Below are 13,697 nucleotides of genomic sequence, written 5' to 3' on the forward strand. Positions count from 1 at the left end.
AGCTCCTTGGTCCCTTTGCGGGTTGGTTTTTTAACGCCTGCTAAAAGCAGGCGTTAAAGTGCAACCCGCAAAGGGACCTCGTAATCAGGCGTTAAGGGTTTAAAGGCGCCGACACCTTTTACGGCGCCGTTAACCCCTTAACGCCTGGGTTGTAATGAAGCCCCGAGTATCCATACAAGAGCCTAGCCCACATTACATCACTGTTTAAATCCTCTAATCTCCTTATGAACTTTCCCAACCACATTTTCCTCCGCCCTAGTGTTGCTCTACCGCCATTCAGCCAATTCTTTAGCGTTTCTGCCTCCCCCAGCTTTTTACAGATCCAACAATTTCTTTCTTGCCAAGGGATTCCGCTTATGGAACCCCACCTTTGTAGGGAGCCTAGTAGGTAAAGACGAAAGCACATATAAATGTGATAATATTTCGGCTCTGGGAATCTCATCACGGAGGACTGTATGTTCTTATATTTCCTAAAGTGTGTGGTTAGCTCCCTTTGTAGTTTATACAGTGACATTCTCTGTATATCTTTGTCATGATCTCTGCTTCCAAAAGATCAGGACTTGCCCGACTCCCTTGGAAGCAGACCCATAACCCCGGTTCCGAGTGCCAGCCAGTCCCAATTGGGACCTTTTGGACCCTGTCCTGGCGCCAGTGGCACCAGGCTCATAAAGATGCCCAGTCCCAGCGCTGGAAGCGCCGGGCTCATAATGCTTGGGTGGACTTACCTGCAGCAGACCATGCTGCTTACTTACCTGCCAGTTGAACCCCTGATCCTCTTCTGTTTGGGACTACTTTTCCTGTTGGGTGGGGCAGGAGCCACTCCCTAGGTTCAGAACACTGGAACTCTTCTGGAAAGCAGGAACTCTTTTCTTAGGCGTGGCTGTGGAAGGAGACACCTAAGCACTACAGGAGGCTATTTAAACCACACCCGATGGATGAATCTTGCTTTGCGTTATTCTGCATTCTCTGCAGCAGAACGCTCATCGTGTCTTCTGCTTCTGATCCTGGGCCTAAGGGAACAAAGGCTTACCATCCTGGAATCTAGTCTTCAGCAGCACCTGTAAAGACAAAGAAAGAACAGGTTAGCACTACGGTCTTCAGTGGCAGCGCATCTCTTACCTGGTCCATCGGCTGTCACCAACGCCTCGCGCTGCATTCCGGCATCTGAAAGACAAAGGCTTACCAGCTCTTCGCACGCTCCGGAGGCCTTCGCACTGCATTCCGGCATCTGAAGGACAAAAGCTTACCAGCTCTTCGCACGCTCCGGAGGCCTTCGGCGCTGCATCCCGCATCTGAAAGACAAAAGAAGGTGCGTTTAAAGACATTGGGCAACTTTATTACTCACGTCGTGCCATTACTCCTTCCCACGCCGAATCCAGTGGGTATTCCAGCACCCTTCAGCTTCTCTAAAGCTCCGAACTTGTACCTGCAAGATAAAAGGGACAGTTAGTGCGCATCGTGAAGCAGGCTACAAGCGCTTACTTACGTGCTTCCAGGCGCTTCTATTCCTCACGCGGGTTCGATCCTCAACTCTCATCAGCCCGCCATCCGCCATCGCCGGAACCCTGCAAAACAAGAGATATCATTACAAAAGACTTTTAAGACATTTGAAGTGCCCAGAACTTACCGTTCGTGCAGTTAACGACGGACAGCAGTCCTCTCAGGTCAAGAGCCTGCACCCTTATCCAGTGAAGAAACTGGTTTCGGCACCCTGCCCCGAGGCAGATGGAGAGCTCAGCGTTCACTTACCTAAGGTGAGGGTGCTAACCTTTGGGGTTCTACAGGAGAAGAGAAAGGGAAGAGGAGAGAGGCACCCAATAACCCCAGTTCATTAATCCCATATTTTCTATCTGCAGACATCTTACTCTTCGAGTCAGACATACAGTGCACAGAGGTCCAGCCCAAAGAGCCAACCGTGTGTTACACATCACCATTGAAGATACGGCATTCACCCAGTCAAGACCGGCACCTCTGCGGGAATCAGGTGAGCGTTACAGAACGCAAAGCCTATCGCAAAACTCCCACCCAGGCGCTATGGAAACCTCGGATACCGACCAGCTAGCCCAGTTACTTGGGGAACTAAGAGCAGAAGTGCATGCAGCCCGTCAGGAAATGAATGCTCTAAGAAGGGAACTGATTATTTCCAAGGAGCGAACAGACGATCTCGCTAGACAATTGCTACAGTCACAAGCCGGAAAAACTCTGTTACCCGCATCAGGGGCAAATCTTCCTTCAACATCCTCTACGAACCCAGTGCAGATCAACCTACCTGGGAATGTACCTCTGGCTCCGCCCGAACGATTTTCTGGTGACCCAAAGAGGTTTGCAGTATTTATTAATCAGTGCCGGTTGCACTTCTTATGCCGGCCAGCAGCCTTTCCAACTGATCAAGCTAAGGTAGCTTTCGTGCTTTCGTACCTTAGTGGCAATGCGGCAGACTGGTCGATCCCTCTACTTAATCAAGATGATCCGGTTCTCCATGATTTTCGAGCTTTTCAGCTCAGTATGGAAAAACTGTTTGCAAGACATTCACAGGGGCAGGCCTTGGACAATGAGCTCCTTTCATTGCGACAGGGTAATCAAGACCTTTTGGCTTATATTGCGTCTTTCAACAGACTGATAGTGGAAACTCGATGGCCTGAGGACAAAAGGATTACGCTGTTTTATAGAGGTCTACGTGGAGAGCTCAAAGATGTGTTAGCCCAAGTAGTGAATCCCCCGCAAGACTGTTCGGACTATATTGACTTAGTCGTTCAAATTGACCACAGACTGCAGAACAGGAAGGCCGATCGTTCCAAGTTTGATGCTCGAGTATTTTCCAAACCACCAACTCCTACCAAAGGAGTAGACTCCGGGGAACCCATGCAAATAGGGGGCCTGAAAGGACCACTGACACAAAAGGAGCGGGAAAGGAGAAAACAGCTGCAATTATGCCTCTATTGCGGAAACTCGGGGCACTTTCTTCGAGACTGTCCGGTGAAACCAGCCAAGAAGGCAGTAGGAGCTGCAGTTACCAGGGTCACAAACTCTGAGCAGGGAAACGACCTCGCCCGACAAGAATAGAGGTCCTCTTGCCGAGCGTTAAAACCAGTTCCGTGACCTCGCATTTCGTGATACCTATGGTCCTCATTAGCCCTGAACATCCGGATCGATTACATGCGATTGAAGCTTACGTCGACAGCGATGCCATCGGCAATTATGTGGATCATGAAATGGTTTTGAGGATGAATCTGACTCTTTGTCCAAAGGCTGTAAAGGATGTCATTACTACGGTGGATGGTACGGAGATAGCCTCCGGACCAGTAACACATACCACCCAAGAAGTGACGCTAGTAAGTCAAGATGGACACCATGAGAAGATCGTGTTCGATGTGATCAAGGCCCCCCAGTTCCAGATTATTCTAGGAATTCCTTGGTTAGAGAAGCACAATCCTCAGATCGATTGGTGAGCAAGAACGGTTCAGTTTCCAGAATGTGTCTCTACTTGTCACCCTCGACCTGGTGTTGCACTGGCAGCAATTTCCTCGGAGGCTCCTCAGTTACCTCCTGAATACCTAGAATTCCAAGATGTTTTCCGGAAGGATAAGGCTAACTCTCTACCTCCTCATAGGTCTTATGACTGCCAGATAGACCTGATACCTGGATCTACTCCTCCTTGTAGTAGAATTTATGCCCTCACCGAGCCTGAGAATCTTCACCTCCGACAATACCTGGATCAATACCTAGCGAATGGGTTTATTCGTCCTTCCAAGTCCCCTGCTTCCTCAGCATTGTTCTTCGTTCCAAAAAAAGAAGGGGACCTTAGAACTTGTATAGATTATCGCGCCCTGAACCAGATCACCGTTAAGAATAGATATCCGTTACCTTTGATCCCTGAACTCCTGGACCAAGTCAGAAAAGCATGCATATATACAAAGCTGGATCTTAGAGGAGCCTACCACTTGGTACGAGTAAAAGAGGGCGATGAATGGAAGACGGCCTTCCGCACCAAGTATGGGCTATTTGAATATCAGGTCATGCCCTTCGGACTTTGCAATGCCCCGGCCGCCTTTCAATATTTTATGAACGATATCCTCAGAGAGCTCATAGATGTGTGTGTTGTTGTTTACATTGACGACATCCTCGTTTATTCTTCATCGGAAACTGAACATCGGAAACACGTGAAAATGGTCCTCGAGAGATTGCGTCAACACAAACTTTTCGCTAAGTTGGAAAAATGTGTTTTCAACGTGACTGAAGTTGAATTCTTGGGATTCATATTATCACCTAGCGGAGTGCGTATGGATTCAAAGAAGGTCGATGCAATTCTCAAATGGCCATCGCCATCCTACGTAAAAGGTGTTCAAAGCATGTTAGGCTTCGCTAACTTTTACCGCAGGTTTATCCCCGAATTCTCTCGAATAGTCCAGCCCATCACCGCCTTGTTAAAGAAAAACAAACGTTTTGAATGGTCTACCGAGGCGGAACAAGCTTTCCAGAATTTGAAGACTAGATTTATCTCTGCACCGATCTTAAAACATCCTCGCCCAGAACTCCCCTACATCGTTGAAACTGATGCTTCGAGCCTTGCCATGGGGGCAGTTCTATCACAAAAGGACCCAGTAACCAATCAGTTGCATCCCGTGGCATTTTGGTCCCGCAAATTCTCGCCTCCTGAAATCAATTACACTATTACTGATAAGGAACTTCTAGCTATCAAGTCCGCCTTTAAGGCTTGGCGGCATTATCTTCTGGGGGCCCGACACACCGTTACTGTGATTACAGATCACCGAAACCTGCAATATTTGAAAACCGCAAAAGCTCAATCCTCTAGGCAACTCCGTTGGGCACTATTCTTTGCCGAGTTTGACTTCATAATTACCTATCAACCTGGTACAAAAAACGGTAAAGCTGATGCCCTTTCTCGGATGGGAGTGGAAGAACATTTGATCAATCCTAAACCTGTACCTATCATTCCCGAACAAAGAATTCTAGGTGTAATCGCCACACAATCCATAGAGGAAGTTAAGGATAAAGCCAGGCTACTGGTAACTCCAGCAGACATACAGAATTGGCATCTGCAGGGAAAGGACTTTACGGTGAAGGACAACCTATTATATTTCCAAGAACGGTTATACCTGCCCAGCACAGATTTACAGAAAAAGGTAATCTCTTGTTATCACGATTCTTTAATGGAAGGACATGCCGGTATGACCAAGACCTCGGAAAAGATCAAGCGCTACTTCTGGTGGCCGTCTTGGAAAAAAGATATCAGAGACTTTATAATGTCCTGTGGAGTATGCGCCCAAAACAAGAGTCAAAAGGAAAAACCAGCCGGCCTCTTACGCCCTATTGACATCCCGCCTCGCCCTTGGCATACGCTTTCTATGGACTTCATCACCGATCTACCTCCATGCTGCGGATACAATACGATCCTAGTAATCGTGGACCTATTCTCCAAGATGGCGCATTTCATTCCACTCAAAGGCTTACCAACAGCAGCAACTCTGGCCCGAGAATTTCTCGAAAACATCGTCCGACTGCACGGTTTTCCTTCAGTTCTAATTTCGTATCGAGGTAGTCAATTTATTTCTCATTTTTGGCGAAGCTGCTGTCGGTCGGCTCAAATTGATGTGAGACTTTCGACCAGCCACCACCCTCAAACCGACGGACAAACCGAGAGGACCAATCAAACTCTGGAACAGTATTTGCGCTGCATGCTACAACAAACTGAAAAAACTTGGAAAGATATCCTTTGGATAGCCGAATATGCCTACAATAACTCTGTCCACTCGGGAACTGGGAAGACCCCGTTTTTTTCTTTTATACGGTAGTCACCCTCGAACCTCGGAGTTGGATCCACTCCAAGATCTTGGAACACCAGCAGTAGACCACCTGCATTCTACAATCACCCAAGCCTTTAAGGAAGCCGTTTCTCACCTTCAAAGGGCTAAAGAACAATACAAGAAAGGAGCAGACCAACATCGGAAGGAAGCCCCCCAATATCAAGTAGGAGATCAAGTCTGGTTATCCACCAAATATCTACCTCTATAAGGACCACGCACATTCAACCCAAGATACCTTGGTCCCTATTCCATCACTACCATAGTAAATCCAGTAGCGGTCAAGTTGGACTTGCCCCCTCACATGAAGATACATCCGGTCTTCCACGTCTCTCTATTAAAAACCCGTGCAACCTCAAACCCGACTAACTACATCTCCAAAACCTATTCTAGTTGATGGAGAACTCGAGTTTGAAGTCAAAAGCATCCTGGATTCCAAGATCTCCAAATCTAAACTATTTTACCTGATTGACTGGAAAGGCTACGGTCCCCAAGAAAGATCCTGGGAACCTGCAGAATATGTCCACGCGCCTCGTCTAATCAAAAGATTTCATCGAACATTTCCTAACGAGCCCAAACCCCCGGAGAAGCCCGGTTTGGGAGGGGCCTTGAGGGGGGGTGCTGTCATGATCTCTGCTTCCAAAAGATCAGGACTTGCCCGACTCCCTTGGAAGCAGACCCATAACCCCGGTTCCGAGTGCCAGCCAGTCCCAATTGGGACCTTTTGGACCCTGTCCTGGCGCCAGTGGCACCAGGCTCGTAAAGATGCCCAGTCCCAGCGCTGGAAGCGCCGGGCTCATAATGCTTGGGTGGACTTACCTGCAGCAGACCATGCTGCTTACTTACCTGCCAGTTGAACCCCTGATCCTCTTCTGTTTGGGACTACTTTTCCTGTTGGGTGGGGCAGGAGCCACTCCCTAGGTTCAGAACACTGGAACTCTTCTGGAAAGCAGGAACTCTTTTCTTACCTAGGCGTGGCTGTGGAAGGAGGGACCTAAGCACTACAGGAGGCTATTTAAACCACACCCGATGGATGAATCTTGTTTTGCGTTATTCTGCATTCTCTGCAGCAGAACGCTCATCGTGTCTTCTGCTTCTGATCCTGGGCCTAAGGGAACAAAGGCTTACCATCCTGGAATCCAGTCTTCAGCAGCACCTGTAAAGACAAAGAAAGAACAGGTTAGCACTACGGTCTTAAGTGGCAGCGCATCTCTTACCTGGTCCATCGGCTGTCACCAACGCCTCGCGCTGCATTCCGGCATCTGAAAGACAAAGGCTTACCTACTCTTCGCATGCTCCGGAGGTCTTCGCACTGCATTCCGGCATCTGAAAGACAAAAGCTTACCAGCTCTTCGCACGCTGCGGAGGCCTTCGGCGCTGCATCCCGCATCTGAAAGACAAAAGAAGGTGCGTTTAAAGACATTGGGCAACTTTATTACTCACGTGCCATTACTCCTTCCCACGCCGAATCCAGTGGGTATTCCAGCACCCTTCAGCTTCTCTAAAGCTCCGAACTTGTACCTGCAAGATAAAAGGGACAGTTAGTGCGCATCGTGAAGCAGGCTACAAGCGCTTACTTACGTGCTTCCAGGCGCTTCTATTCCTCACGCGGGTTCGATCCTCAACTCTCATCAGCCCGCCATCCGCCATCGCCGGAACCCTGCGAAACAAGAGATAGCATTACAAAAGACTTTTAAGACATTTGAAGTGCCCAGAATTTACCGTTCGTGCAGTTAACGACGGACAGCAGTCCTCTGAGGTCAAGAGGCCTGCACCCTTATCCAGTGAAGAAACTGGTTACGGCACCCTGCCCCGAGGCAGATGGAGAGCTCGGCGTTCACTTACCTAAGGTGAGGGTGCTAACCTTTGGGGTTCTACAGGAGAAGAGAAAGGGAAGAGGAGAGAGGCACCCAATAACCTCAGTTCATTAATCCCATATTTTCTATCTGCAGACATCTTACTCTTCGAGTCAGACATACAGTGCACAGAGGTCCAGCCCAAAGAGCCAACCGTGTGTTACACATCACCATTGAAGATACGGCATTCACCCAGTCAAGACCGGCGCCTCTGCGGGAATCAGGTGAGCGTTACAATCTTTCCCCATTTTGCAAATTTCATTTTTTTGTACATCTTCACCAGGCTTTCCATCAATGGAAGTTTGTCTGAGTCCAATTCAACAGGAATCAGGTCACAGCATTCCCCAGAATTGCTCTATGCTTTGTGATAATTATTGTTTAAAGCAAATCCAAGAGTAGAACCAATATTGCCACAACCTATATTGTAATAGTGGCTCGAACCCTGTCATATCACGATGGCATATGAAGGCAACACCCTTGTTAAAATGTGGTTGGTATCTGAAATATTCTTGCCTGCTTCAGTACGTATTTGCTATTGTAATGAGGCAGATGAATATGCAGTTAATACCCACTGCCCCTACTCAGATAAGTATGCAAGTACTGAGTCCAATCCCTGCCCCTTGCTAGTATCGTCCATGTGAGAAACGATGGATTGGGGTTGAAAGCCTGAGCCAGAAATGTTCAAGGGAGAAAAGACCTAAGATTCTTTTCCGAAATAACCTTCAGTTTTTTCATCCCGGGAACATTTCTCACTTAGCTCCCACCCCCCACCAGACCCCGCAACACACCACATCGCCACCACACCCCCACTCTCCTACCTAACTTACTGCTGACTCGCTGTGTCCCTGCAACATGTGTTCCCTTTCACTTCTGTGATCAGGAACCGGCACCGCAGGGTCATTTCCTTTTTTTTTCAGGAATGGCTGCGGGGGACACCCCACAAGCCCCTGCTCACAATATAGTGAGAAATGGTTCAGGGGACACTCTCGCAGTCCCCATCATGGAATGCAAGATTCGGTTGAACTATTCGGCCATTTGGGATTTTCGAACAGCCAAAATTCAGCTAAATCACGCATTCAGGCTTTTGAACTCAGTCACTTTGGACGATTCCAGAAACGATACCAGCTGAGATATCCCTACCATACTAAGAGTTTAGGGGTGGAATATGGAACCAACTGAGATCATACAGTTGTTGTTATGAATAGAATAGATGGTGTAACAAGTAGGGTGACAAGTAGTTGGTATTATACATATATAAAAAGATAGAGAATAACTTGATGACTATACACATACACACACAGTACACATAGCAGACATAAGTAAGTATAGAAATGAAGAGCCCATAGAGATGGAGAATACTCACATATAGACATGAAGGACATATACACCCACTGTCAACGATTATACTTTGTTGGACATAAATGAAATTTGCTCCAGGTGAACAAATAAGGAAAACAGAAAATCACCTACCTGAACTGAGTTAACGGAGAGCAATGTCCCCTGGACTGGTGATATCCAGTAATGAATCTCTCTGTGACCTTCCCTGCAGTAATTAGGAATTCCCCTGAAAACCCCTCCGGAGTCCGGCACAAAGGCTTCATCCCCGGGAGGTCCCCAGGGAAACCCTCACGGGGAATAAAACCCTGCGGAGAGCTGCTAGGGAGCGTTGTCTCCCCTAGATGTTCTTGCGCGGGATGTGATTCCGCCTTCTGGTGTTCAAGCCTTCTTAGCGAACGTAACTAAGGACTGGATATGAAGGTAAAGATTAGAGTAGGTTAGAGTAGGATAAGATTCCTTTCAAGCTGTCAGACCTCCAGTAATATTCTATTCTATATCTTACCCCCAGTTTGAAGAAAGTAAGGCGTCTTGGGTAATAGATGTGAAGGAAGGGGGAGGCTGCCTGGCGTTCCCAAGAATACTGGATAGATGGGCTAAGGAGAACAGTATAAATATAAACACGGTAGATGAGGAAAAGTTGATAAAACAATAGCAACAATCCAAAGGAGCAACAAAGAACGAAATACAAACACCTACCACTTTGTGAACAAGGGAAGCCACCCGGAGACTGCTCACGGGGGAGTGGCTGTAAGCCTGGAGTGTCGTGGTAGAAAGATTGCGCTAGAAGGAAAGCATGAAAAACGGAACAACAGATTACGGAGTACCCTAGAATTCAAATGGAAGGAGGATCAAGATGGGGCGTAATGTAATACCTTGTGAAGAGTGAGGATCCGAATACCGAACCAAAGTGAGACTGGGCTGAAACCGCGCTCCTAAAGGGCGTGGTTTTAATTGTCTGAGATCAGGTAACAATTTCTCTCAAACTGCCGTAGCGGTCTGCGGATCAAGAATAGAAGGAAGAGTTAGCAAGGTTATGAAGAGCGTCAGAAAGGGAGTCAAGAGTAAGGAAGTAAGGATAGGTAAATCACAAACAAACTGACTCACGTAGCGCTTGTATACTCCTATGAGAGTAGCAACGTACTGGGCTCTTGGAAGATTCTGTTGATAAGCTGTTTGGGAGGATGTGACATCAGTGAGTTGCAGTGTGTTCTGGGATAGAACATCTAGACTGTTGCGTTTGCAATGATCGCCAGATAGGGCGGCCATGTTGGAATACTTCCCGGAATAAGAATCTGCCATACAGAACATGACACCCACACATGAAGGATATTTGCATGTAGACATGAAAAACATACACATGTATATATGGAGCACAGAAAATTATTAACATGTATGAGATCAAGGCATGAAATGGAATAGGATGAGCCAAAGCGCAGCCATTTTCCTAACCGCAGAAGCCATAGCAGACCTAAAAGCCAACAAGGCATCAGACCAGATGCTGAATTCATTAAAGGTATTTATTGGGATGCTCAGATCTGTTTAGACAGTAGCTTGCAGCAAGCCCTAAAGATGGAATAGAATAGGGAGTAATAAATTAATGGAATGCAGGCACGAGATAACGGTTCCCATGACAAGCAGCAGTAGACTTTCCAGTTATTCATTTCTAATGAGTGCACAAATTACCATTGATGTCCAGGTTTACAAGAGTAGTAAGCCAACATACCTAAAATAAAGTAACTGATAAGCGCCATGAGTGGCCACAAAGAACAGAACATGCGCAGTAGAATTAGCTAAAACATCAATAAATATAAGGAAATCCACTCTCAAGCACGGTATCCTAACGCGTGACCTAGATATGGAAAACACTAGCCATTCATTACAAGCCAAACACAGATAGGACACGTGCAGAACTCCCTCTGCATACACACAGACACCAGACGGCACACATGGTTAAGTTCAAAGCACAGGGAAGGCCTCATCGCCTCTGGATGATTAGGAGTAGTCATTAATTGGAAATATGGCAGTCTACAGAGGTCTCTCCCCCCACTATGTCTCACTCATATCGTGATGTTTCATCAAAGTGCCCAAGGTAGGCAGGCCGGGTGCCAACTAAAGAGAAGTTCCCTTGCCATACTGTCTATGATAGATAGCGTTGAACAATTATCTGCCCTTATACTGTTGAAATAGAAATAGTGCTTGTTGTCGGATGTGCCCAGGTGGAGCCATCAGATAAGTACCCACCAATGGAGTGACTAACCCCTATGTATCCTATAGATAGTCTGAGCAATTAACCAACCCCATTGCCCTGTATGCTTTGTAAACTGATATTGTAATGTGGCATCATTTTTGATGTAATTGTGTAAGACAACTCGCTTGCAATTGCTTGAAATGTGAGAGCTATGAGATATGTTCCAGCTTTAATTAGTTGTTTGAATAAAGCTGGGTTTTGACATGTTGACTGATTGTGTGATACTGAGCACCACCTTTACACTATTTTAAAATATTTACGTTTTTGTACTTTTTTTAATACGCCAACAACCCTCTTCCGGTAATGTCAACAGTGTTAAAGAGGAACTGATGCCATCTGGGTCAAACTTCAAGTGACACCACTCCCTGCAATGTCATCAGGTCTGTGATGTTACTTCCCCTACCCTTGGCATTTTGGTGGCTTGACGTCCCTGGTTATTATTGTTTTAAAACAATTATGAAATGTTGGTGGGCATTAGTAAACAATGCCTAGCTCTATTCAATGTAACCCACACTTATCCTTCTCGCCATTTGGTTTTATCTTACATTTCCTTTCCAAATCCTCAAGTGCTTGAATAACTCTCTCCGCTTTCACGCACTGCACCACAGCCACAGCCGTAAGGTAGTGCCGTGTCGTGAAAGGCTTGTGTGTTTTGGTTGCCGTAGGCATTCCTAATCTACTTTTTTTGATAAATTCAAGCATTTGATCTCACTAGTGTGAAAGAAATTGTAGGAGTATTGCAGGGGTATAATAGACCCATTAAACTGTAAAAGAATAGGCCTTCAGAACTAATTACAATTCCCATAAATCTCCCTATTTTCTCCATAAATATGTAAAATGTTTTACAAATACTACAAAGTGTTTATTTTTACAAGAGAAATAAAACCATCCATGCTTTTCACAGCAGTGCGGTGTGTTACCTTCTGCAAATGAAATAGTGTGTGAAAGAAGGAACAGGCATTGGCAGCTTAAAGCAGGGAAATCTACTAAATAATTGAAATATTCCTTTTTTCGTTATGTCAGCGTTAAGCAAATGGGGAGGTAACTTTAGCTGAAGAAAAAATATATATTTTTGTTATTGATTTTCATTAGAATATGATGGGTATATAGTCATTACAGCAGTCGCTTGTTAAGGAAGAAAAAGGACATATTTCCTGAATACTATTTAGCGATGTTATAGAGAACTCTGCTCGTTACCATTCGAACAGTGGGGAAAGAGTAAAACAAGGCTGGGAAATGTATCAAATTCTTGATACCAAAAATCGAAAGCTGATTTCACTCAAAAATATATCAAATAATTCTGGAAATCACTTGTGTGAAGTAATTTATCAATAATACCCACGGCAGCTGGTTGATTGGCCACAATCAACAAGGGGACCACGTTACAGGCTCGAACAAAGAAAATACTTATGTGCAATTACCAGCCGTTCAATCCCACCACAATGGGTATTATTGCTTTCCGTACCCGGGGCAATAGAGTTTAATACAAAAAGAAACAGGTTTGGGCAGCATGGGATGGTAGCTTGAATTTGGTTGCCATGGGAATGAAATGAAAATGGAAGCAGTGTCTGAGTGCAGCCCCTCTTCTATTTCCATGGCATATGTGGGTTGATCTGGTGAAGGGCAGGACGCAGAGATCAGAGGAGAGTCACTGGGGTCTGAGAAGAAGGTGAAGTGGAAAAGAAAGTTATGTGAAGGGTGAGAGTGTGCGACAGGAGGTAGCAGGGTGATCAGAAAGGTGGCAGGGGCAGGAGAGGCAAAGGAGGTGAAAGGTGGCCAGTGTTGTGTACTTCTCTTACACAACTCTAATTATGATGTCATCATTAAATAATACCAGAAGACAGTCTGCATGTCTATAATTCTTTATTCATCCATAATAACTGTCCCTCCTCCTCTTTTCCCCATTCCATTCCACTTTCCAGTTCTACTCCCACTACATTCCACGTTCTACCATCCACAACATCCCCATCCTTGATTATCATATAAGTTCACCCTCCATCTGTCCAGCAGGATCACCTCTACATTTGCTCAATCAGACCTAAGGGCTTAGGAATAGTTTTTTGAGTCTGAATATTGGCCACCCCTTGAACTTCCTCATCAGTCACATAAGGTGGGGAATATCCACAGTCTTTAAGTGACATGAGACCAACAGGTTCTTCCTTTCCCCACCCCTCATGTGGTTCTTCATTCTGCCTTTTCTCATGTGTTTCTCTTCCATCTGAATCATCCTGGAACATTGCATGAGAGTACAAAGCATCCCCAGTTCCTTCACCACCCTCCCTCATGACAGTGACCATAGCCATGGGCCTTTTAACAGCCGTCACAGTTAGGGGTTCTGACTCGTCACTAGAGCCCATCTTCCTTAGCTGCCTCTGAAATAACAGTATACTCTCATCTACCCGCATCTGATGTTCTTCAGCTCTCCTCTTGCGA

The sequence above is a fragment of the Ambystoma mexicanum genome, chromosome 8, assembly GCF_040938575.1.
Source record: "Ambystoma mexicanum isolate Mex_15411 chromosome 8, UKY_AmexF1_1, whole genome shotgun sequence".
NCBI lineage: Eukaryota > Metazoa > Chordata > Amphibia > Caudata > Ambystomatidae > Ambystoma > Ambystoma mexicanum.